This window comes from Mustela nigripes, chromosome 12, assembly GCF_022355385.1.
Source record: "Mustela nigripes isolate SB6536 chromosome 12, MUSNIG.SB6536, whole genome shotgun sequence".
Lineage (NCBI taxonomy): Eukaryota > Metazoa > Chordata > Mammalia > Carnivora > Mustelidae > Mustela > Mustela nigripes.
The window spans coordinates 106,020,637-106,047,741 of NC_081568.1; the positions used below are offsets into that span (position 1 = coordinate 106,020,637).

At 39.3% G+C, this 27,105-nt stretch overlaps 1 protein-coding gene and 1 pseudogene across 1 annotated transcript in view; both read left to right on the forward strand.

Annotated features, from left to right (window-relative positions):
- The first annotated feature begins 206 nt into the window (after nucleotides 1-206).
- Nucleotides 207-27,105, forward strand: part of ATG10 (autophagy related 10) — a 309,264-nt gene continuing 282,365 nt past the window's right edge. The window contains exon 1 of the mRNA XM_059418179.1: nucleotides 207-383. The gene's annotated coding sequence lies outside the window, so the exon portion shown is untranslated. The remainder of the gene's footprint in view (nucleotides 384-27,105) is intronic.
- LOC132027965 (ribosome biogenesis protein NSA2 homolog) lies at nucleotides 14,807-15,610 on the forward strand (annotated as a pseudogene).

Below are 27,105 nucleotides of genomic sequence, written 5' to 3' on the forward strand. Positions count from 1 at the left end.
CCAAGTCCAGGGCCAAGCACTGGGCGAGGCTCCAGAGGCCGGGCCCATGCCCAGGGCACTCAGTGCTTCAAAGCTGGCACAAAAAGAACACTCCTGCCGGCAGGAAACTGAGTTGAACAGATTGGGAAAGAGCAAAAACAGGCTGCCCAGGAGGCTGTCTCCCAGGCCTCCAGTTTCTAGTTGTCAGTGGCAACCCAGGATAGAGCAGATTCTGGCTTTCCTCCTGCCTGCGGTGCTGGTGGAGGTGGACTGAGTCCAGGGAGTATTCAGTGCACAAGGACCCAGCGCAGGAAGGCACAGAGGAGAGGTTTGGCCTGTCCCTGCTGGAGAGAAGCCCTTCGTCAACTTAGAATTCCCAGGCCAGCTTTGTCTTGGCTCTGAGAGTAAGTCCTGACGCTTTATAATTTCTGTAAAATGTTAGAACTTCCTTGCCGCGGGATTTACTTCAAGAAGTTTCGTGGGAGGGTAAGGTGAAGAGCACAATTTTCTTAGCCTCTTATTTCATTTCTCCTATGTAGTGCTTACCGTGTTTATAAGAAAAAGAAACAGGGAAGACTGTGATCAATTCCCCTCCTGTTGCAATAGCATGCTCATATTTTTGACGTGTTAAACCAGGACAGCTATTTCTTAAGGGCTAAAAGTTGGCGAATCAGTGCCACTTCCCTCCTCCTAGAGGAAGGCAAAATAGTTCTGAGCTTTATTAAAGAATTCTGGATGCTGAGGAATCCAGGCATTGTTTTGAAGCCAAAAGAGGAAGAAAGAGAATGAAGCTTTGGATTTGCAGAAATCCAAATGGACTCCAGGTTAATAGCAAAGGATTTTGGCCAGTGGCTCCTATAATTAACAGAAAGAAAAAACAAAAACACAAAAACATTTCTTTTCCTTCTCTCCGTAAGTAAGACATGACAGTAAAACTCTATAGTCACATCAGACCTCCTGAACCAGCACCTTTAGGTGGGGATGGGAGAGTGTGTTTGGGAATCTGAAGCTTCAGCAAGTTTCACAAGTGATTTTTATACGTGCTGAATTTTGAGAGCTACAGCCATATAGCTCAAGAATAATGTCATCCTTCCATTATCCTCAATCATGAAGGTAAATGAAGACTTAAGAGCTTAGCAAAGTATCCCCATTTTACAGATGAGGAAACTTGGCCATGGAGAGGTCAGGCAACTTGCCTAAGGATAAGATGAGTGGCCGAGCCAGGTTTCACACACAAGCTTGAGGCATTAAAGTCCCTTCTAGTCACTCTGTTCTGGGCAGGATGTATCATCTCTATAGAATTTAGTTTTCTTGTGGCTACCATAGGGACAAAACTTACCTCAAGAAGGTGTGAGGGTTAGATATTACTGTAAGTAAAGCTCCTGACACATAATAGTCACTCAAGAAATGATTACTTTCACCAAGTGATGGAGTAAGTCAAACAGTGGGTAGTCCACACGGGGATAACCAGTAATCGAGAGGACTATCTGAATAAGCTTTATGGTTACATTTTATTTCACCCACGCACCTACTTCATCCTTATTTTGTATAAAAAAGTCATTCCCTGGTCTCTCTCCAGTGCGCTGATTTGGGACTACAACAAATGGGAGGTGAACAAACCACAGAAAGGCTAGAATCTATTGCCGGTTTTTCTAACGCCAATCTAGATGGAATCTAAATCTCATTTCCAAACACCCAGGATAACTGGCTGCATTTGTCTTGCCTAATGTATATAACATCTAAGGAAAATTTCTTAAAGCAGCTATGATGCCACATGGCATTTCTACAGCTTTGAAGTCCATTTTAAGAAATTGATTTGGTTACATCATTGCTTTATTAAGGCCATAAAGTCTGTCTACCTCGCCTGGATCATCTCCCTAGACAGACTTTCCAACACTCTCCAGTATGCCTTCCCACGTGTTCTCTGTGCTGGAATATACCTTCTTCTCTCTCTTCCTGGAATGCTCCAATTCATTTTTCAAGGCTGCATCTCAAATGTTACAGTCTGTGTGACATCCCTCTGTCCACTTCCCCAGAGAGAATCACTCTACTCTCTGCTTACACAAAACGCAGTTAAACCTCAGAGCACCATCACGAAATACCACATTGAAATGATTTGTCTTGTGAGCACTTCCAGGCCAAGGACCATGATTTACACATCTTCGTGTATGTCAGAAACTGACACAGTCAATGGCACATTTTAAGTGCTTTAGAAATGCTTGTTAAATGAATAGAAAGTTAGAAGTGGGGCAGGGTTGGTTTTTCTCTTTTGTTTTTTTGTTTGTTTGTTTTGGTTTTTTTTTTTTTTGTTTTTAATTTTGTTAAAGGGAATTTGTACAAAGCCATCTGACTGGTTTTCAGTGAGCCAATCTAAGAGTTCTTGGTTGTTCATTGTGATCGAAGAAGTAAACACACAAAAAATGAACCTTCCTTTGTAAAAGTACACACTGTCTTTATCTGTAGCGGGGGATGTCATGCTGATGAACTGACCAAAGAGAACCAAAGAAATGCCAACATTTCTTAAATGTTAAAGAGAGAACCAAAAGAGAACCAAAAAAATGCCAACAGTTACAATGGCTGCAGTTGCATTGCTCGGGGTAGAAACCCAGAGTACGTGGCCTTAGGTTAGCATCAGAGTTGAATTTGAAGTGAAAGATGGCCCTGGAACATTTTAAGATCAATAGTGCCTCTTCAATTTTTAGCTGCCCCATATTCTAAACTATGCCATATTTCCCCCTCCTTTATTCCTAGAAAAATTCTACTCTTCAGGGGCACCTGGGTGGCTCAGTTGGTTAAGCATCTGACGTTGGCTTGGGTCATGATCTCAGGGTCCTGGGATAGAGCCCTTATGGGGCTCCGTGCTCAGGTAGGAGTCTGCTTGTCCCTCTGTTCTTAGCCCAGCTCATGCTCTTTCCCTCTTAAATAAATAAATTGTTAAAAAAAAAATTAGTCAGAGCCATCTTGAGCTAGTGGTGAGCTAGTGGTGAATGGGAAATTAAGGGAAAGAATAAAGTGAAATAAGGCATTTTCTTCATTTTTCTTTGGCTAGGACCAGCATCTTGTTTTTTGTTGTTTTTTTTTTTTTTTTCAAAGATTTTATTTATTTATTTGACAGATAGAGATCTAAGCAGGCAGAGAGGCAGGCAGAGAGAGAGAAGAGGAAGCAGGCTCCCTGCTGAGGAGAGAGCCCAATATGGGGCTCGATCCCAGGACCCTGGGATCATGACCCAAGCTGAAGGCAGAGGCTTTAACCCACTGAGCCCCCCAGGTGCCCCCCAGCATCTTGTTAAGAAAAATGGTGTCTTGTAATTCCACATGATTGGCAGTGGTGGAATGAGTGGAGATTCTGGGCCCTACATTTTGTGGTCTCTGCTTTTCCTTTCCAGGATTATCAAGTACAGGACACCCTCAGTGTCTGTCTGCTCCAGCAACACCAGTCTTCTCCGTGTGCTGCTCCTTACAGAGATTACATAGGCTGTCTCTTTGCCGAGGGAGCTCTTTCATTCCCTTTTCATCAAATTGATACTCTCTCATCCTCAACTCAAGTATCATTTACATAAGGAAACTTTCCCCAATCTCCCTGGCTAGGTCAGTTTCCTCCTGATAGCCCTCCTTTAGTAGTGCATATCATAGTTATAATTTTACATTTATCTGTAAGTTTACCTCAGTGATGTCTGCCAGCCCTGTGCTCAGAAGCCCCACCAGAGCTGTTTTGCGGCATTATATTTCTAGTGCCAGATTCAAAGTGGGTTTCAATAAATAATTGTTCAATAAAGTAAGGCAGAGAAGCAGGTTCCAATGTGGATTGAATTAGAAGAAGGTATGAGAATAAACTACTTTTCTTCAAGAACATTAGAGGTTGGTAATCCTCGAAATGGAAGGCAGCAGATAACTGGGGTTCCACGTCCATTCACGGAGTCCTCCTGTGTGCCAAACACTGTGCTAAGTCTTAAGACTACATGATGAACTTTTATTTTTATTTTTAAAGATTTTTATTTATTTATTTGACAGAGAAAAATCACAAGCAGGCAGAGAGGCAGGCAGAGAGAGAGGAAGGGAAGCTGACTCCCCGCTGAGCACAGAGCCTGATGCGGGACTCAAACCCAGGACCCTGAGATCATGACCTGAGCCGAAGGCAGAGGCTTTAATCTGCTGAGCCACCCAGGCGTCCCAAGACTACATGATGAATGAGACACTGACTCTTGTCCTTATGGTTTCTTTAAAGGTTCTTTTAACTATGTATAAGCTAATTATACTGATGATAACAGTGATGCTAATGTAGAAGGGACAGTAAATATGTACAGTAGCCTGAGCATCTGTTACATACAGGATACAGTAAGATGGAGGTGTCTTATGTTCATCAGTTTACTTGATTTTCACACAATTTATGAGGTAAGCATTTTATCATCTCTAAGTTTATAGCTGAAGAAATGGGAGTTTCAGAGAAGTTACATTTCTTTTCTTTTTCTTCTCTTTTTTGAGCCCTCTCTTTTTTCTTAAGTCTGGCTAAAAGTTTATCAATTTTATCTTTTCAAAGAATCCGTTCTGGTTTCACTGATCATTTCTACTGATTTTTGGTCTTTATTTCATTTATTTTGGCTCTAATCTTTATCATTTCCTTTTTCCTAGTAGCTTTGAGATTTGTTCTTTTTCTAGCTCCTTTACATGTAAGGTTAGATTATTTGAGATTTGTTTTGTTTCTTGAAGTAGACCTGAACTGCTATAAACTTGCCTCTTAAAACTGCTTTTGCTTCCACTCGAAGATTTCGGAGTCATTATGTTTTTGTTTTCATTTGTCTCCATGTCTTTTTGGTTTCCTATTTGCTTTCATGGTTTACTTATTCATTTTATTTTTATTTTTATTTTTTTAAAAGATTTTATTTATTTATTTGACAGAGAAAGATCACAAGTAGGCAGAGAGGCAGGCAGGGAGAGAGAGAGAGAGAGGAGGAAGCAGACTCCCTGCCAAGCAGAGAGGCTGATGCGGGACTCGATTCCAGGACTCTGGGACCACCACCTGAGCCGAAGGCGGAGGCTTAACCCGCTGAGCCACCCAGGTGCCCCTAGAATTTTTCTGCTAGTTGATTTTTAGTTTCATACTATTGTGGTCATAAAAGATACCTCATGTAATTTCAGTCTTCTTGAATGTATCGAGTCTTGTTTTGTGGCGAAACATGTGATCTATCCTGGAGAGTATTCCATGTGCATTTGAAAAGAGTGTGTATTCTGCCATTTGGGGATAGAATTTCTGTATGTATCAGTTAGCTTCTTCTGATCTAATGTGTCATTCAAAGCCACTGTTTCCTAATTGATTTTCTGTCTAGATGATCTATCCATTGATGTAAGTGGGGTGCTGAAGTACCCTACTCTTATTGTAGTACTGTAAATTTCTCCCTTTCTGTCTGTTAATGATTGCTTTATGTATTTAGATGCTGCTATGTTGGGTGCATAGATATTTACGTTGCTCTATCCTCCTGTGGGATTGTTCCCTTTATCATTATGTGAGCTCTTTTTTGTGCCTTGCAACAGTCTTATTGTTTATAAGATTTTATTTATTGTTTGCTTGAGAGATAGAGAGTATGAACAGGGAGAGGCACTGAGGGAGAAGCAGACTCCCCACTGCACAGGGACCCTAGTGGTGCTCAATCCCAGGATGCTGGGATCATGACCTGAGCCGAAGGCAGTCTTTTAACCCTCCGAGCCACCCAAGTACCCTGCAACAGTCTTATTTTAAAGTGTATTTTTTCTGATGTAAGTATTGCTACCTTAACTTTTTTCCCACTTCCATTTGCATGGTTTGTGTTTGTCCATTTCTTCACTTCAGGTCTGAAGTGAATCTCTTGTAGGCAGTAGATAGATGGATCTCGTTATTTTCATCCATTCAATCATCCTATGACTTTTGTTGGGGGCATTTAGTCCTTTCACGTTTAAAGGAATTATTGATAGGTATGTATTTATTGCCATTTTGTTACTTGTTTTGTAGTTGTTTTTGTGGTTCTTCTTTGTTCCTTTCTTCCCTTTCTCTCTTACCTTGTGGTTTGATGGCTTTCTTTAGTCTTATGCTTGGATTCCTTTCTCTATATTTTTTGTGTAAAAAAGTTAAAGTTTCTTGCTCAAGATTACTCAGGGCTCAATCAGATTCTGGTCTAGTTAATTTTTAAGACTATATTTTTATAGATTAGAGATAGGAATGAAAGGCAGAAATGGCTCTGAAATCCCCCTAAAATCTTAATCTTTAATATTCTGCTTCCTGACCACAACTTCCTATTCTTCCACATCTGTCTTTCTCTCCCTCCTGATCCCAGTCAACCTCACATAGACTCTCAGAGTCCCAACCTCTTTTTCTCCCTATCCCCTGGCTCCCTTCCAGCCCCAAGTCTATCTTCAGCTTTCAAAGGCTTGATTCCCTCATAGCCTTCTACTTTCACTGCATCCATCAGTGAAATCTCAGTGTTATGACCAACCTCCTCTTCTCACATACAACCTTATCCTTACATCACTATCAAGGAGTTGATTTAAAGATTTAATAAGTCAGTACATGCACTCTCTAAGAAATACCTCACACATAAATAGTATTATTGTTTTTATTTATCCCCGAGAGCTAATTGGAAGAAAGCTTGTCTGTGCTGACTTGGTCAACTTTCTGTGGATCCCTAATGTTTTTGTCTGCCAGTTTTGTTACTTGGCAGAGTTAAGCCCCCATTTATTTTTTAAAGCTATTCCAAATCTCTGTTCTTCAGAGGTCTGCTACTCAACTCCCAATACCATTGGTATTAGCAAATGACCTTGAAAGCAGACCTCTGTTGTTGCTTGCTCACCATCCACTCCCCTTTCATTAAGGTAATTACCACCCCCCCTCCCCACTTCCACCCCATTCACCCTTCTCATGTCTGTGGTTTGTGTGAATGACCATATCTTCTTGGTCATAGTAATTGCTTTAGGGGTAGGCATTTGACCCAAGGTGAGCTAATCACAAACTTTCCTAAGACTTCAGAAGCATGAAGTCCTTTCTCCTTTTGAGATTATTGTTGCTAAGTAGTATAAAAGGATGAAGATGTGGACACATAGACACAGCCTTCCTAGAAACAAAATATAATCAACAGAGCCAAGAAGAAGACAGATCTTGATTCTGTCCCTTGAGTATCTAGTTCTAGCTACACGTGGTGACAGTATACTCCTTTTAAATTATGTGAAGTAATGTATACCCTTCTTTTTTTTTTTTTAAACTTTTTCAGATTGGTTCTATCACTTGCACACTTGCAACTGGAAAAGTCCTAGGGTGCCTGGATAGATCAGTCAGTTGTGTGTCTCCCTTTGGCTCGGATCATGATCCCCGGGTCCTGGGAATGAGTCCCAGATTGGGCTCCCTGCTCAGTGGAGACCCTGCTTCTCCCTCTGCCTGCTGCTCCCCCTACTCGTGCTCTCTCACTCTTGTTCTAGCTCAAATAGTTAAATAAAATCTTTAAAAAAAGAAATAAAGAAAGAAAGGAAAGAAGTCCTGACTACTGTACTTCCTAATGACTGATAAAATGAGGGATAGTAAAATTCTTTCCTTGATGTTTGCTTCATTGGTTCATTTCTCTATATCATATCATTTCTTCTTGGCCCAGAGAATGAATGCATCCCCTGGTTCAAGGCTCACTGCCTACCCCTTTGCTTCCCTCTCTCTTCTCTATCTTCAACTGTTCTCTTCCTCCTGTTCTTTACTCTTAAACTAAAATGCACTAATTTCTGGCTCTTGTCTAACATATTCCATCTTTATCTTTCCCTTTTCATCCGAACTACCCAAAGGGTTAGTTTATATCACTCTCTCTATATCCATACGTCCCATTTCCTTCTCTGCTTTCACATTCCACTCACTCTGGGTGTCCAGTGATTTCATTTTGGCAAGTGCAATGACATCTTTGGACCTCTCTTTTACATTTGACAATGTCTCTAACTTTGCTTCTCAAAGCTGTCTCTCTACCTAGGTTCCAAGATGAGACACTGCTTTATCTTAGTTCCCCCTAAAACCTTCCTAGCCACTCCTTTTCTATTCTCCTATAGGTTCCTCTTCAATCCACTGCTTTTTATGCTACATACTCTTTTTGGGTCATCTACCTCATGATTTTCATTTTTATCATATGCTGATGACACGGAAATGAATTTCAAATATTTGCTATATATTCCAGAGGCATCTCAAATTCAACCTAATAAAAGCAGAACTTATCTTATTTCCAAATCTGTCTCTGCTGTATTCCCTATCTCATCTTATACTGCCACGATTTCGAACAGATGTGAGCCTAAAGTCTTAAGAACCATTTTTGTTTTCTTTACCTCCCAACAACTTGTTGGTCTTCCAAAATATTTATTGAGTCTATTTTCTCCTTGTAGTAGACACTGATGGCCATCTGTCCAACAAATGCTCTCCCCACCTTCTTTTAACAGAATTCCAGTTTTGCAGGTATCCACAGGATTGTGTAAAGCTATGTGCTTGAGGGAAAACTGGCATCAGTCTTTGTCCCAATTACAAAGGATGAGTCTTGATTTGTCTTTTTTATGCCAATCATGATAATTCTTGTTGAAGAAAAACTCAAAAATGTTTAGGTAGTTATCTACATATAAATATTTGCCTCATATATAAGGGAAACTCACTAAGTTATCGCCAAAGAACAAAGATGAAACAACAGGAATTATGGGGTGAGGGAAGGAAAAAAACCTCACAGACATTCTGGGAACATTAAATCTTGTTTTATATTCTGGATAAACCAATTAGCCTGCAATTGCTTTTGTTCATTCTACAGCTGCATTTTGCAAAATCCTTTTACCCTCTCTACCTTCTACTATCTCTGCAGGTACCATGTTTTCTGGGATACCAGAACTGGGATACTCCTAACCCCTGTTACACACCACACGTATTAGAAACCCTTTGTTTGTTTGGGAGGCACACACACACACACCCAGAGCATTCCATGTTAGCTGCTAGATTATGCTTTCTCTAGTTGTATGGTTTGGGGAGTGGTATATGCATCACATGCCAAATGTAGACCTGTTTGGGTATGGTGGATGGTTTTATTTATTTATTTATTTATTTATTTATTTATTTTCAAGATTTTATTTATTTATTTGACAGAAATCACAAGTAGGCAGAGAGAGGGAGAAGCAGGCTTCCTGCTGAGCAAAGAGCCCGATGTAGGGCTCAATCCCAGGACCCTGAGATCATGACCTGAGCCGAAGGCAGAGGCTTAACCCTCTGAGCCACTCAGGAGCCCCATGGTGGATGTTTTTAAAAGGGAAGGAAAGGCCATATTCATTGCATCTGATTAGTTGTGATTAAGGAACCTTGGTGATCTGCTATTCTAGAGGTTAGATTTTCTCATATACATCATTTCTGAAGTGCATGGTTACTAAAGTTGAACTCCTACAACTGGAGAGAGACTCTCTTAAGGAGACACAAGCTAGATCTGTCATTTATTTAGCATATTACTCAACTGTTATGAAGTGCTTCATCATAGCCTTGTTAATAGATGCTTGCCTCAGGCAAGTAATAATTTACTGGGCAAGGTATAAAGGTTCTCTATTCATTTCCTACTATATATTTTGTATGGTGGAAAACAACTTAGAGAGCTTTCAATTCCCTCCTTTTTATTTTGAAAAATTTCAAGTACAGCAGAAACTTGTCATACCCTTCATCTAGAATCATCATTAACATTTTGCCATATATGCTCTTTCTTTTCTTCCCCTCTACCTCTCCCCAATATGAACACACACACACACACACACACACACACACACAATTTCTTATAGCTAAACAGCCTGAAAATAAGTTGTAGATACCACCCCTTTACCCTGCTACATGTTACCTCCTAAGAATAAAGACATTTTCCTACATAGCCACAATATTGTTGTCATACGGAATTTAGCCTTGGTACAATAAACATATCTAATATATAGTATATATTCAAATTTCCCTAATTGTCCTAATTCTGATTTAGCTCTTTTCTCACTGGGATCTTATTAAGAATCATGCATTGTACTTAGTTATGTTTCCCTAGTCTTCTTTTCTCTAAAACAGTCTCTCCGCTTTTTAAAAAACTTTCATGACATTGTTATTTCTGAAGAATTCAGACCCATCATTTTATAAAATGTCCCATAGTGTATATCTGTTGCCTTATGGTTGAGTTCAGGTTAAACATGTTTGGCAAGAATATCACATGAGGTATTTTCTTCTTAGTACCAAGAATGAAAAAGTTGTTCCATTATCGGTGATGTTAAGTATGATCAATTCTCTCTCTCTGTATCTCTCTGTCTGTCTCTCTGTCTCTCTCTCCTCCTTTTAGTGCACATCTCAAGTGAATCATTTATTATGGGATCCTCATAAAGATGAGACCAATATCTCCATTTATTGAGCATTTAGTAAAGTAAAATGAAGAATAAGATATTTATTTATAAAAATACTTTTAAAATAAAATGGTCAGGTTTCAATTACCTGGATATTTTCATTAAAACGTTTATAATATCTTAGGAACAGAATTATCTGCACAGTTGTCTCAAATCTGCAATTCTCTTTGTTCACACAGATCTAGCCAGCTAATGGCATCTATTATCTCCAATTTGCAAATCAGCACAAAATTTAAATGGCTTAAAAACAACACAATAGAGTGGGAAAAAAGAGATTAATCAAGAGCCTACAGTCGTTAAACTTGTCTAATGACCTTAAGCAAATCATGTGCTCTTCCTGGGCCTCAGTTTTCTCTTCTGTGTAATGGAAAAGTCAGGTCTTTAGTGTCTCTAAACTTCTATCATTTTTTTTTAAAGATTACTTATTATTTGAGAGAGAGAGAGAGAGAGAGAGAGAAAGAGCATGAGCAGGGGGAGGAGCAGAGGCGAAGGAGGGGGAGAAGCAGGCTCCCCTGGTGAGCCGGGAACCCCATGCAGGGTTCAATCCTGGGACTTCAGGATCATGACTTGAGCTGAAGGCGGATGCTTAACCAACTGAACCACCCAAGTGCCCCTAAACTTCTATCATTTTATCTTTTTTTTTTTTTTTTAAGACTTTATTTATTTAATTGACAGAGAGAGAGAGATCACAAGCAGGCAGAGAGGCAGGCAGAGAGGCAGGCAGAGGGAGATGAGGAAGCAGGCTCCCCGCCAAGCAGAAAGCCCGATGCGGGGCTTGATTCCAAGACCCCAAGATCATGACCCGAGCTGAAGGAAGAGGATTTAACCCACTGAGCCACCCAGGTGCCCCAACTTCTATCATTTTAAAGGTTTATTTATATCTGTAGTTAACTGCCATATACTCTGAATGTTTGACTCATAATTACAAATGCTTATGCCTTGTGCAAGATCAAGTTAACTTATTTTATTTATTTATTTAATTTTTGAGGGTGGTGGAAATAACAATTTTAGGAATAAGAAGGAGCTCTGGGAATTATCTTTTTAGCCTCCCACACGAATAGGGAAACACATCCTATTGGTGGCCATCTGGATTGTGCTTGGACACTTTAGGTGATGTGGTAGTAATCCTGTGAGTTAATGTGTCTGTGTGTGAGCTCCAAAGTTATGCCTCAGCCATTTTTAGATCCTTCCTGATGATCCATGACATTCCCACACTCACTGTCTTAGTCTGTTCAGGCGGCTACATCGAAATACCATACACTGGGTGGCTTTTAAACAATAGAAATTAATTTCTCACAGTTCTGGAGGCTGGGAAGTCCAAGATCAGGCACCAGGGTAGCTGCGGCCTGATGAGAGCTCTCCTCATTCAAAGCTGTTTTACATTGTCTCCTCACACAGGGGAGAAAAGGGATCTTTCTCAGGTATCTTTTATAAGGGCATCAATCACATTCCATACAGAGAGCTGCACCCTCATGACCTAATCGCCTCCCCAAAAACCCACTTCCTAATACCACCACATTAGGCATTAGGATTTTAACAAGAATTTTGCGGGGCAGGGCGCCTGGGTAGCTCAGTGGGTTAAGCCTCTGCCTTCCTCTCAGGTTATGATCTTAGGGCCCTGGGATCGAGCCCCCAATGGGCTCTCTGCTCAGCAGGGAGCCTGCTTCCTGCTCTCTCTCTGCCTGCCTCTCTGCCTACGGTGATCTCTGTCAAATAAATAGATAAAATAAATTTTAAAAAAGAATTTTGTGGGGGAGAGGAGGAATACAAATATTCAGCCTATAGCACTTACCTTCTCTTGACCTCAGATGTCCCTTCCTTCACTCTTCAGCAATGCACCTGTGAGTCTATACCTAGAATTCACAGCTCAGCTCTTCTCTGCCTCCGAGATCCAGGTATTTGGTCTTCTCTCCTTTGACCGTCACTTTCACCTTCCTCATTGCTCTTGAATAACGCTGGGATGTAAAATCCCTGGACACTCTCCTTCCTCCCTATCTAGCCTACCAATTCCTTACGACTATATTTATCTTCTACCCAGCCTGGGCAATCACTTCAGCATTGCCCTTACAACTTCTTCAACACCCACAGCATTTCTAATTTTACCAGGTGTACTTGAACATTTATTTATATGCGAACTACTGCACAACATACTTGCATAATATAGAACAGCTGTGCAGAGAAACAAAAAATCAACTTGTGAAGAATGCCCTAAGGTGAGTGTATACTTTTTAGAATAAAAATCTGTATTTAACTATATTGGTGATGTAACCAAGCAAATACCACTGACCAAATTGTATATTATTCATGTAGGGTAATAATGGCAACACTTCCGGGTGAAAATGAGACACTTGCCAACTTGCTAATGGGAGACTGAAAATATTGCACATGTAATCTCAAAGATCTTAAGACACTGAGAGCTGCAAACATATGAGGTCAAATATTTCTTCTGATGTGTAGTGATGTGCTATGGTTTACGTTAGAGATGGAATATAATGATTGTAGATCACAAAATATGCCCTAAGGGTTTGGATGGTTTTTTATTGTATTTTTCAAGAATAAATAAGTACATCATATTTCAGAACAACATGCTTTTAATGCTAATGTAAATCATAGGTGCCTTTCTTCATATTTTGCTCCCAATAGATTTCTTTGCAAGGTCTTAATGTAAATAGTTATATTTAGAAATAAGAAAAAAATACTGGCACTGGGAGGACTCTTAGAGATCATTCATTCTGTGAGAGAACCGAAGCCCAAAGGGGCAAAAACATTTTTTCAAATCTTTTAGCTCTGGTGATTGAGCCAGATATAGAGCCTGGCTTCCAAGTCTAGCTATTTTCTGGATGATTTTTCAGCTGTTTATCTGGGAACTTTGGAGTCTCTGGAGGTGTGTTAAAACTACCTTGGAGAAGACAGTTGATCATTCCTCATCTTCAGTTAGAACTATACTACTTTTGAATGTTTTATATTTTGCAGTTCTCCTTAAAAATTTAAACTAAAGAATTCTAGTGTTAAAACACACATACTTAAAAATATTGAAAACTATGCCTTATCCATCCAAATGGTGTTTGAATTTTTTTCTCTGTAGCAATTACTCAATACTAGTATGAAGTTATAAATTATATATATTTCACATATTTTTATTTAAATTGGTTCTTTAAGGAAATGCATCATAAATGTTGCTACAGATAAAGATGGAGATGTAGGGGCGCCTGGGTGGCTCAGTGGGTTAAAGCCTCGGCCCTCGGCTCAGGTCATGATCCCAGAGTCCTGGGATCGAGCCCCACATTGGGCTCTCTGCTCAGCAGGGAGTCTGATTTCTCCTCTCTCTCTCTCTGCCTCTCCACCTACTTGTAATCTCTTGTCTGTCAAATAAATAAATAAACAAATCTTTAAAAAAAAATGGAGATGTAGATAAACTGAATAAAATCCTTTCTTTTGCTATCTTCACAATCAGAAGGCTTCTTCTTGACTTTGCCGGCATGCTACCTAGCTATTTCAAAATGAAGAGAAACAAAATATGGTAGGTACCATGAGAAGAAAAAAAAAGTAAGCAAGTTTTGGTTTCGAAAACTCACCCTGCACTCACCTCGTGGGAGCCTGATGTATTGTTGTACATAAGTGGCTAGAAGCCTATGATATTCATACATTATATAGCAGAAACATTTATTTTCACAGCTCTATTCTTTCTCAAGAATTTCTTCTCTGGGAATACAAATGTTGATTGATATCTAATTAATTACACACATTTTCCTCAGTTTTCTTGCATATTGCTCTTAATAGTAACAGATAGCTTTCTAGCATTATGGTGACTCTAGCTATCCATGTCTTCCTAGAGTCATGGATTGGTATATATTTTAGTCCCTGTAGGCTTTCTGGCTTTCTAATTAACTGATATTTTCAGTTGATTTAGATTATTGGTGCCTGAAAATTTTCATTGATCATTTCATCTTTCCTTAATTCTACAGAGGATTTAATTGTCAAAATAAAGTTGAGTAGACTGTTAAGAAAACAAATTCCCAGTAAGAATATGTCTTGAAGGGGCGCCTGGGTGGCTCAGTGGGTTAAGCCGCTGCCTTCGGCTCAGGTCATAATCTTGGGGTCCTGGGGTCGAGTCCCGCATCGGGGGTCTCTGCTCAGCAGGGAGCCTGCTTCCTCCTCTCTGCTTCTCTGCCTACTTGTGATCTCTCTCTGTCAAATAAATAAATAAAATCTTAAAAAAAAAAAAAAAGAAGAAGAATATGTCTTGAAGTGGTTGTTTTCCCCATTGGGACATACTCAGTTTGCACAGTGATAATTCACAAACATTTTGGATTCCAGTTATGAGCGTCTCTCCTTTTAGAGCAGTTAAGTTCTATGAAAACAGAAGCCTATTTCAAAAATACCAGGAGCGGAAACTGAGATCTTCTTTGCGCCCCGACAGCTGCACCCCACAGCTCTGCGGCCGTCACCATGCCACAAAATGAATATACTGAGTTACACCGGAAGCGCTATGGCTATCGTTTGGATTACCATGAGAAAAAGAGAAAGAAAGAAGGTCGAGAGGCTCATGAACGTTCAAAGAAGGCAAAAAATATGATGGGTCTGAAAGCTAAGCTCTACCATAAACAGCGCCATGCTGAGAAAATACAGATGAAAAAGACTATCAAGATGCATGAAAAGAGAAACACCAAACAAAAGAATGATGAAAAGACTCCACAAGGAGCAGTACCTGCGTATCTACTGGACAGGGAGGGACAGTCTCGAGCTAAAGTACTTTCTAATACGATTAAACAAAAACGAAAAGGGAAAGCAGGAAAATGGGAAGTTCCTTTACCCAAAGTTCGTGCCCAGGGAGAAAAAGAAGTATTAAAAGTTATTCGAACAGGAAAGAGAAAGAAGAAAGCATGGAAAAGAATGGTCACTAAAGTCTGCTTTGTTGGAGATGGCTTTACTCGAAAACCACCTAAATATGAAAGATTCATTAGGCCAATGGGCTTACATTTCAAAAAGGCCCATGTAACACATCCTGAATTGAAAGCCACCTTTTGCCTGCCAATACTTGGTATAAAAAAAAAATCCTTCATCCCCACTATATACAACTTTGGGTGTGATTACCAAAGGTACTGTAATTGAGGTGAACGTGAGCGAGTTGGGCCTTGTGACACAAGGAGGCAAAGTTATTTGGGGAAAATATGCCCAGGTTACCAACAATCCTGAAAATGATGAATGCATAAATGCAGTCCTGCTGGTTTGACAGCAGTTTGAGACAAGTAATTCCTTATAATTACTGAAGACTACACACCAATCAGGAAAACAACCATTGCTGTGATGGTTCTGAATACTACCAAACAGCCTTACGTATCTGCAGTTATCAAGAGAAGCATTTATTCTATTGTGAAAAACATTAAAATAGACATTTATTTAAAAAAAAATACCAGGAGCATGAATTTTACACTTAAAATTTTTTAACTTTCACAGAAAATTGAGATTATTTGAGCTATAATTTGACTCCTTTGACACCTAAAGAGATATATATAACTTTCCTCAATCTAGCTGTTTTTCTTCACTTTCTGTGGTGATGTGGTTATGATATTAAAAACCAAAGGCGTGGATGAAACTCTGGCACTGATGTTTCTAAACTAATCCAGCATGAGAAGAAAAGTGATTAGAAAGAAGACAGTTCCCAATGGAAGATGGATAAGCTATTTCTAGAAACTACCATCACTATGGAAAAAAAAAAAAAAAAACCTTTTTGGATATTCGCACAAGTTCAAGAAGGACAAAGTGTGAAGAAACTTTGCCTTATTGCTACTTATAATGGCTTCTTTCCTGAAACTGCTGAGAGCTTTCGATTTCCAAAGCAAAAAAATTTTTGAGGTGTGTTTATTTTTAGAGAGAGAGTGCACACGCTATTGAGGGGTGAGGTGGGGGTGGGGAAGAGCATAGGAAGAGAGAGAATCTTAAGCAGGCTCCATGCCCAGAGTGGAGTCCAATGCAAGGCTTGATTTCATAACCATGAGATCATGACCTGAGCTGAAATCGAGAGTTGGACACTTACCTGACTGAACCACCCAGATGCCCCTCCAGAGTAGATTTTTAAGATAATAGACTAATATGCTTATGAAAGAAAAGATGAAAGTGTTTCTCTGTTCATGAATGATTAGATCAGCAACTTACTGTTGATTTAGTAGGTATTATGGAATTATTATTATGTGACAGGCACTGAGCTAGATAAAAACTACTAATGGAGAGTTTTTGCCCTGGATGGGCTTGCATATTAATTCTAATATGATGTAAATAATAATAGACAGCAAGAAAAATTACTATATGAGTCCTAGGAGAAGGAATGCCCCTAAATATAGATGGTCCCCAACTTACAATGATTCAACTTATGATTTTTTTCAACTCTAAAATGATGATATTCGTTCAGTAGAAACCATACCTTGAATTTTGAATTTTATTCTTTTCCTGGATTAGCAACATGTGATACAATACTTTCTCTCTCTTGATGCTGGGCAGTGACAAAGAATCACAGCTCCCAGTCAGCCGCAATCAGGAGAGTAAACAACCAATATACTTACAACCATCTGTATCCATATAATCACTCTGGTTTTCACTTTCAGTATAGTATTCAATAAATTACATGAGCTATTCAACACTTTATAATGAAATGAGCTTTGCCCAACTGTAGGCTAATATAAGTGTTCTGAGCATGTTTAAGGTAGGCTAATCTAAGCTATGATGTTCAGTAGGTTTATTAAGTACATCTTGACTTACGGTGTTTTCAACTTATAACAGGTTTATTGGGATGTAGTTCCATTGTCAGCTGAGGAAGATCTGTATCACCCTGTACCATTTAGGGGCTTTGCAAAATTTGTTTTAAGCCAGTTCTATCAAAACTTACATTAGGCTAGCAATTTATATGGGTATGGCAGGTATATATCTATTCTTAAGTTCTATGAAGTTCAATATAACAAACCAATAGTACATCATGAGACCTGATAATGTTTGTGCTGATGGTGGAGAGCCTCAGAATTGTCCAAGCGACTGTTCTCTATGGCGTTCTTCCAGTTATTCCAGTTTATTCCAGTTCTTCCAATTATTAATTGAATTAGCAGAACAGTGCACTTAGTTTTTTTCAGTCTTGGTGTCTTTATATATAAAATTAAGCTAAAAATAATATCTTCCTTGTTGCTATGAGAATAAATTGAACAAATATATGAAAGCACTCTGTAAAATTTAAAGTCTAATAATAAGTTACTTTTTTTTTTTTTTATAGCAAACACACAACAGTGTCCATTCACCAACATGGAAACAGTACTATTGTAGCCAAAGTACTAACCTTTCAGAGGAATGCTTGTCAAGTTTTCAGAATTCCTAGTGGAAAATGATTGCAATTCTGTGAGTGTTATTGGTGGATATTACCATATAGCTAGTTAATATTTTTAAGTAATGATTATTGGATTTTGTGGAAGGAAATAGGGGGTTACCAATTATATAAAATTTATATAAAACTGGATTGATAAGCCAAAAAGGCAAACTAAATGAGAATCATCTCCATAATCATATGACAAAATAATAGAAACTTACCACCTAAAAGGAAAGGAATTGTATTGGTTGGGATATTCTTGGTTACAAATATCAGAAGACCCAGTAAACACGGATTTAAGTTAAGCGTGTTTACTGTTTATTTCTATGTCACTAGAGTCTAGTTGTCGGCAATCCCAGAGTTTATTCAGTGACTCGACAATATTAGAGTTCGGAAAACAACAGCAGCAATAACAACAGCCAAACAATCTCCGGGCTTGGTTCGGCATCTTTGGCATTATCTTCATCTTCTGTCACGCTGCCGCCTCACAAGCAGCCAGTCATAACACGTTTATTTCAACTCCAAACATCAGGCCCTTACATCCCTATTTCAGACAGGAAGAATAGGAACTTGCCGAGAAAACCTCCTTAAATACCTACCCCTTTGCAAGAAACCAAGATATTACCCAGAATGCCCGTGGACATTCCCCTCTGACATCTGATTGGTCAGAACTGGGTCATATGACCACCCCCTGCTGCTGAGAACACAAATATCCAGCAAAAGAGGTCCTCGAAGTACCGTGAGAGTCTTAGACGGATCATGTTTCATTTCCTGGGGCTAGGCACAGCGTGGCCAAAGAAAATCAGCATTTCATCAATTAGAATAAAGGAGGATGGGAAAAGACTGTGGGAAAAACTCCCTGACGGTGTCCCTCTGAGATATCTGAATGTATGTATACAACTAGTTCATGAGCTAGACCATGTACAAAGGAAGGATCATCCTTGTCTTTTAGAAGAGAGATTCTGAAAACCGTAGACTGAATTGTAAGGTTCTGGCAAAGAAAGGCCAGAAGGTCAGCAAATGCAATATTATATATTATAGCAAAAAATGTCAAATTAAAAGCCAATTGCCTCTACCCCCTCTGAAGCACATCGAATCTATGACTCAGTGGTTGCTTTCTCTCTTGTGAAGTACTGATCCTCTGAAATGATTATTTTAATGTTTTAGCCAACAAGTTCTTTTCCATCCAAGTATGAATTCTGTGATTAATCACAAGATACATAGCTCTTGTCAAGTTATCTGCTTTTTCTCTTAAGCCACTTAAAAATTAGTTTCTTAACTGAGGACGGGCTTTGATAATATAAACAGAAACTCTTAAGAACCAACTCCTGCTTGCTAACTCAAATGAGAGCTATTGCAATTTGCCCTCTTTCCATGTTATATCTTACTGATAGCTGACTTTACATCATTCTCAGTTTCATTAAAGCTAGGTCTAAGTTGTAACAAATTGCTTTTTGTAAGTGCCATCTTTTCAACCCCCACTAGATCTAGCCAGAGGCACACTATTTCATGATCCCACTGAATATCCTTTTATAGGGGCATCTGGGGGGGCTCAGTGGGTTAAGCCTCTGTCTTTGGCTCAGGGTCCTGGGATCCAGCCCCACATGGGGCTCTCTGCTCAGCGGGGAGCCTGCTTCCCTCCATCTCTCTGCCTGCTTACGTGTGATCTCTCTCTCTCTCTCTGTCAGATAAATAAATAAAATCTTAAAAAAAAAAAATCCTCTTAGAAGGAACATTAGTTTCAAAAGGAACATTAGCCAAGGACAGCCTAGAAAGGTGATGACAATGTGTATTAATTCAGACTTTGGATCCCTACTAAATTTTAAAAAGTGATCAAGTCCTCGGGCTTATTTCTTTGGCACTTAAAATAAGAAATCTTGCTTTTTCCTCCTTCACAGTTTAAGTAAATTACAAGAGTATTTTTGTCATCCTAGATATCAGATAAAACGAGCCCCACTGGCCAAAAAAAAAAAAAAAAAAAATCCAAAAGAATAATTCAAACAATTAAACTTATTCCCCACCCTCTCTTCCCTTTTAGCTTACACCATCTCTCAGTCTGGTTTCAGATATTAGTAAGTAATGGAATAATATACAGGAAATTAATAACCCCTCCCCTGCCCTGTAAATCAGAAAAGTCATTTATAGGAGCTGAGTGAATGGAGGGAGAGGTGTGCGGCGAGGGAATTGAACCTTAATGGCCCCTCAAGAGCTATCATCGTCTATCTCTCTACCACTCTATCTCTTTCTCTCTCCCTTCCACCCCATCTTTCCCAATATCTTTCTTCTCACCATCCCTCTTCTCTTCTTTCTCTTTCAGTCTTTCTCTCCCCCTACCTCTCTCTGATTGATCTCTCAGGCCTCAGGACTGTTGTCTTACTAAGTGGTGACCTGTCTGTTTTTTAAATTTATTTTTATTTTTTATGAAATTTTTTATTTTAATTTCAGTATAGTTAACGTGCAGTATTATATTTATATAGTTTCAGGGGTCTAATATAGTGAGTGGTCTGTGTATTTTAAACATCTAATGAAAAATTCTTCCAAGTACCTAAGTCATTCCTTGAGGTAAACTTTACTTTTTTTAGACAGTGGAGTATTTTATGATTGGTCCTCCCCAGTGGCCCCTGTTTTTTCTCTGTAGTTTCCTACAAGTTGTTAATTTGTGATTCAGTTCTATATGACTTGCGAAAGAAGTCAGAGTCATGGAAAAAAAAATCAAGATTAGTAAGTAAGAGATTCATCAAAACGCTTCTTTAGAATGTATTTACTACTTATATTCAAATATGGCTTCTGTGGTAAACTGAGTATTTACAAGACTTCAAGCAAAAAAATGGATATTTCTATCAAGTTTTTAAGCAAAAGATATGAAGAGTCATAATTCTTCTCTTTCTACTTTCTGCTACCTCCTTTCCTTCTTTTAACTTCAAAGATACCAGTTTCCTTCTCAAGATACCCAAGAGATCATCTAAACTATTTAAACCTTGATTGTACATTACAATCACTGTGGGAACCTCAAAAAATACGGACATTTGAGTCTTTCCAGAAAATGATGTCATTTATCTGAAGTAAGCCCTAGACGTCAAGATTCTTTTAAATGTCCCAGGTGATTATAATATATAACCACAGTTGAGAGCCACCAATAGTTATGGAAAAACTTATAAAACAAAGATGGAAGATTGTGTTTGGTGGATGACAGTTCACTTTGTGAAGGACTGTACAAGTTGGGCTCTAAGTTTGACTGCTGTGATAGAGATCCCAAATAACCATGGGTTAAATACAATAAAAGTTATTTTTATTTTATATTATAGACTGAGCTTATGGGCATCTTTGCTCTGAAAAGTTGTCAGAGATCCAGGGTCCTTTTATCTTGTTCTTTGCTGTCATTCACATAGTACAGAACAACTCACAACTATGTCCATATTCTAGTTACTAAGAGGGTACACTCTCCTTTTAAGGAAAAACCTAGAGAGATTGCACATGTCACTTCTACTCCCATCTTACTGGCCAGCACTTAGTCACAAGGTCACATCTCATTGCAAGGAAAGCAAGAAAAGATAGCCTTTTTTTTTTTTTTTTTTTTTTTTTAAAGAAAAGGTAGGGACACCTGGGTGGCTCAGTGGGTTAAGCATCTGTCTGCCTTCAGCTCAGATCTTGATGCTAAGGTCCTGAGATTGAGCCCCACATCCGGCTCCCTGCTCAGGGGAGAGCTTGCTTCTCCCTCTCCCTTTGCTGCTCCCTCTGCTTGTGATCTCTCTCTTTCTCTGTCAAATAGATAAAATCTTTCAAAAAATAAAATAAAGAAACGGTGACCTTTAACGTGAGCAATGATGTGCCCTGATAAAAGTTGGGGCTTCTATTATCCTGAGAAAGGAGGATGAATTATTGGAGTAAAACTGCCATTTTTTGCCACAAATATCTTCATGTATTTCCAAGGCAAAGTTCCAGAGGTCCTGAAGAGGATGCGCTCAGCAGGAGGAAAGGGATGGTAGAAGAGAGATAGAACTCTGTGGTTAGGAAGAGTGATTTCAGTGTTGAAGATGTTACAATAGGAGTCGGCCAGGAACTGGCTTGGGTGAGTCAAGTAATGATAGATGAGATTTTCAGAATAAAGGAGGTGTAGGAAGCACAGGGCTACAAGTCTCACATGTGGAAACCACTGGTACCAAAGGCTGTTGTCACTTGATCCTGCACCATGGATGCTATTGCTTTTCCTATCCTATGTATTTTATAACTAAAGCAAAATAGGGCTATTTTTTGGTCATATTCTGACACCTGGGTGGGCTTAAGAAGTAAAGATTTTTACACCTTAGAATTGCAAAACTTAGTGTTGGGTGAAGGATTTATACTTTTCTTTCAAATACAGGCCACTACTGGTGGGCATAGAACCCAGGTTGTGTTGATTGCTAACGTGATTTATGGCAGTCCCTGTGTATTCAGCTACATTCCATGACCTATTTTCCCACAGTGTCCTCTGCCTTGATAAAATCACTCTATTCTATGTCAAGTCCTTTTAATCCTTTTATGGAATCAAGTATGAAACAATTTCCAGTGCATTCAACTCAGACTTTCTTTGCTCCATGTTTATCCCCCAAAGACTGAATAATACATTAAGAAGTTGAAAAATTGGGGGGCACCTGGGTGGTTCAGTGGGTTAAGCCTCTGCCTTCAGCTCGGGTCATGATCCCAGGGTCCTGGGATCGAGCCCCACATCAGGCTCTCTGCTTGGTGGGGAGCCTGCTTCCTTCTCTCTCTGTCTGCCTCTCTGCCTACATGTAAGCTCTGTCTGTCAAATAAATAAATAAAATCTTAAAAAAAAAGAAGAAGTTGAAAAATTGGGAGCTGTTGCTTTGTGCACAGGACAAAGTAATTTTTTTGTCCAGGTTTTCAGCCTGGCCTCAGATAAACCCTCCCCCCGCCCTTTTTTATACATAAACTTTAGGCTTCCAAAATCATTTCAGATTGCAATTAATAATTTATATCCCTAACTATCAGGCACATGAAGGGATAATTGTACATAGAAGAAAGAATGGTAATGAAATAGTTATGAGGGAAAGTAGTATCACAAAAATAAATAAATAAACAAATAAATAAGTGGGTCTTAGAAAGGATTGGAAGTTTAGCCTGTCTGTCTATGCATCTATTCATTTATCCATCCATTTGTTTATCCATTAATCCAGCTATCCATGCATCCATCCATTATTCCATTCAAAAATCTTGTAAACTGTCAGTCTTTTTAGAACTCACTAAAATTCAAAGGTATTAGACAATGTCTCCAGTTCTTTTTTTTTTTTTTTTAAGATTTTATTTATTTATTTGACAGAGAGAGAGAGATCACAAGTAGGCAGAGAGGCAGGCAGAGAGAGAGAGAGGGAAGCAGGCTCCCCACTGAGCAGAGCCTGATGTGGGGCTCGATCCCAGGACCCTGAGATCACGACCTGAGCCGAAGGCAGAGGCTTAATCTACTGAGCCACCCAGGCACCCTGATGTTTCCAGTTCTTGAGGACTTTATATGTCGTGTTAAGCAGACTCAGTTTTGATGCATAGTCAAGAAGAAAGAAATGAAGGGAGGTTATGCATCAACTGCATTTTAACTAGTCTGGGAAGCTTTACATATATAATCTTATTATGATTGAGACTAAGGAAGACAAAGGCTAATATCACAGTTCAGTGGAAGAACATTGATGTATAAATAACTGTAACCCCATGTCATTGGTGCTATAATAAACGTAGGAAACCAGATAAGGGACAGGCTGATTCTGCCTGAAATAGATGAGGAAAATTTCCTAGTGGAGCTCCAACTTCAGCTGGATCCTGCTGGATGATCAGGAGATATCCAGATAGGAAGGTGGGGGAGGCATTGTAGGTGAAAAGAACAGTGTGCACCAAAGTGTAGTGAGGTGAGGATCAAGGCAGATTTGGGCAATATTAAATGGTTAAGGGCTAAGAGGAAAAATTGGAGAGCTGGGTTGGAATTCTGTGTGCCAAGGAAAGGCATTTGAATTGTATTCTGTAATTAATGAGGAGCTATTGAAAATTAATAAGCATAGGAGTTACATGATTGGATTTATGTTTTAGAAAGGTGACAAGAAAATAAGGAAAGGGGGAAAAGACTACATTTACTCATTTTCACCTAGCAAATATTTATTGCGTTCTTACCATATGCCAGGTATCTTCTTGGGGCTGGGGATACAATATTACAATTGTCAAAAATTCTTGCCCTTCAAGTGGTGGAGGGAGACTGTCTATAGAGAAAAATGTCTAATCATTCAAGTAGTGATAAGTGCTATATTGAGAAAACACAACAAGGAAGGAACATAGATACAATCTTTGCAATTGGGTGACCACCTTTCCATATGTAACATAATCTCCCACTGAAAGAGATGAGAGAACAAACCTTGTGCATGTCTGCAGGAAGAGACTTCAATGCAGAAGGAATAGCAAGTGCAAAGGCTTCTCTCTCATTGGAGAGCTCTGCAAACCCCGAAATGACACAATAGAGGGATTTAAGACTTAAATTCCCGTATTTATATGAAAGGGGCACTTGGCCAAAGAAATACTGATCATCTCTTATGTATCATTTCAGAACCTCTAGTCATTTGTCTATAAGGATTTGAGTTTCGCCAGAACATGATCTTATATAGATCATTGTGGGGCCAGCATTTTGGGCAGAGGTAATTAAGCTGTTTTCTGCTATCATTCAAGACTGGCAATTTTACATTTAAGCACTGAAGCCTTGTCATCATGCCAAAGCCAGGAGGATATTGTTCTTTTTCTCTTTTGTAGTTTAAAACCATACATTTCACTTTTATATGCTCTGTACTTGCATTTTATATGCAAAATGAATAAATGTAGTCTTTTCCCTCCTTTCCTTATTTTCTTGTCACCTTTCCAAAGCATAAATTATATATTCAAGTACAGATGCATTTCATCTGCACACATGTAAGGGAACTTGCCCCAAATCTAAGAAATACAGTGGTGTGGATGACACGTGGGGAAAACCTTCAGCAAATAAGCAAGATGAGTGGAATTGGAAGTGTGTCTGGCTGATGGTGATCTAGCTGAGTGCCTTGCACACACACACAGAGATGAACATGAAGCTAGAATCTGGAATGAGATCATTAGTGTATACCATTCTGGTACTGTAGTCAGACCACACACATATTTAATGCACTAAACCCACCTTGAAATGCCCCTCATCCCCAAGAGAACAAAGTACTAGAGAAAATAAAGGGCAGGGGAGGATGCTGAGTGATTCATAATGCTGTCAATGTCACAATCTACCCTGAACACCAGAATAAAGGTAATAGGAAAAGTTCTTCAGTGCTTGTTCAGCTGCCTGCCACCCAACTCTGTGGCAGAAAGGCAAGGAGAAAATAAATGTATCATTATAGAATGTATCAATAATGAATTATAGAGATGACTTGCATATAAGGAGTAATTTCCTATATCTATTTGAAATATCAGTCTTTAGGGTTGTATATTTGACCACTCAATGTAAAAAAGGTGGACAGTCTTAAATCATTTTTAAGATGATCGGTATATTAAGAATTAAATTAATAAACTGGTAAAAAAAATAGTGAAGACAAGAATTTAAGAGTGTCAAAAAAAATAGAAGAGAGGTAATATTTTCCCCCGTGTTCAATAAATAAAATTGCCTTGGAATAAACACAATCTATTTATAGCATATGTATAGGAACATCTCTGGAAGTCAAATTTTCTATCTGAATTTTAAGCATTATTTTTCAGCTCAGATGATTTCATGGTTTGGAGTAGAATATTTTTATTCCAAATCTAGATTCCTTTTACCTCCTAAAAATATTTCTTAAACTTTTCCAGCATTGCGCTACTTGGTTGTCGAGTTAAGAACTTATACAATTCAACCCACAGAGTGGCTATCAAACATTTATTTAGAGGTTAAACACATTCTATGTCCAAGGCTCCAACTGGGCAAGGGCTGAAAATGCAAACTGAGTAAAACCTAATGTGTTCTTACAAGGAACATAGGAGGTGCAGTCAAAAATGATAATACAGGGACGCCTGGGTGGCTCAGTTGGTTAAGCGGCTGCCTTCGGCTCAGGTCATGATCCCAGCGTCCTGGGATCGAGTCCCACATCGGGCTCCTTGCTCAGCAGGGAGTCTGCTTCTCCCTCTGCCTCTGCCTGCCATTCTGTCTGCCTGTGTTCACGCTCTCTCTCTCTCTGACAAATAAATAAAAAAATCTTAAAAAAAAAAATGATAATACAATGAGGCGAAATATGTCAAATAACCTAAAGGCTCGAAGGAGAGACAGATAACCATGAGATAGAGAAATCAAGGAAGTCTTCAAGGAAAGGTGGCATTTCCTTGAAGATTTCAGTAGGCAGAAATAGATTGGTTTGAATGGGGTGGGAAAAGCAATTCAGGTTAAGACAGGGCCCATTTGAGAAGAGAGTTTCCTGTTTTGCTGTAGTGTGTATATGCACCTGGGAGTAGAGGGAGTAAGGGCAGAAAGGTGGGATGTCAACCCGAGGAGTCTGGACTAGATTCAGTCATTCAGTCAGCAGTGGGGCTCTATCCAAATCACTGTGATATGATGTGACACGACATTGCTCTGTTTATGCTCCGATGCCCATGCTTTTGTACTCAGTCTCTTTCTCTTGCTGAAAGGGTGAGGCTCCTTTCTCCAGCTCCTGGGGGAGAGATTGGTTCTGTACTACAGACATACTTGGAGGGCAGAGCACAGTAGGAGTCCTTTGGGTGTGTCCCTCCCCCAACCCTGGAAACGTGTAGCTGCTGATCGTGGCCACTGTGTGCTGGCCACTTGATGTCATTTGAACTCCTGAATATTTTCAGAAGCAACAGAAAGAAACATCATCTTCCATAAATACAAGTTAAGTGCCTCCTACATGAAGAGCGGCAGTTTTACCCTGCTCTAGATTGGTAGTAAAGTAGCACTCAAATCCAGAAGCCATATAAAATCTTTACCTCATGGGACGCCTGGGTGGCTCAGCTGGTTAAGCGGCTGCCTCCAGCTCAGGTCATGATCCCAGCGTCCTGGGATCGAGTCCCGCATCGGGCTCCTTGCTCAGCTGGGAGCCTGCTTCTCCCTCTGCCTCTGCCTACCACTCTGTCTGCTTGTGCTCACTCTCACTCCTGTCTCTGACAAATAAATAAATAAAATCTTTAAAAAAAAAATTCTTTACCTCGTATCAGAATAGTAAAGGGCTAAGAATGGTGCCCCCAGTAGATAGGCCATTTCCAATACTGCATTTGAATGCTGGACTATTATATAATATCTTCTCAGCTAATTTTATTTTTTTAAGATCTAATTTAGGAAAAGCAGGAACAGTGTTAGGGGTTTAGGGAGATTCAGAAGTGAGAGCCATTCCTGAAAGACAGACATTTGTAGAAACTTTAACCTA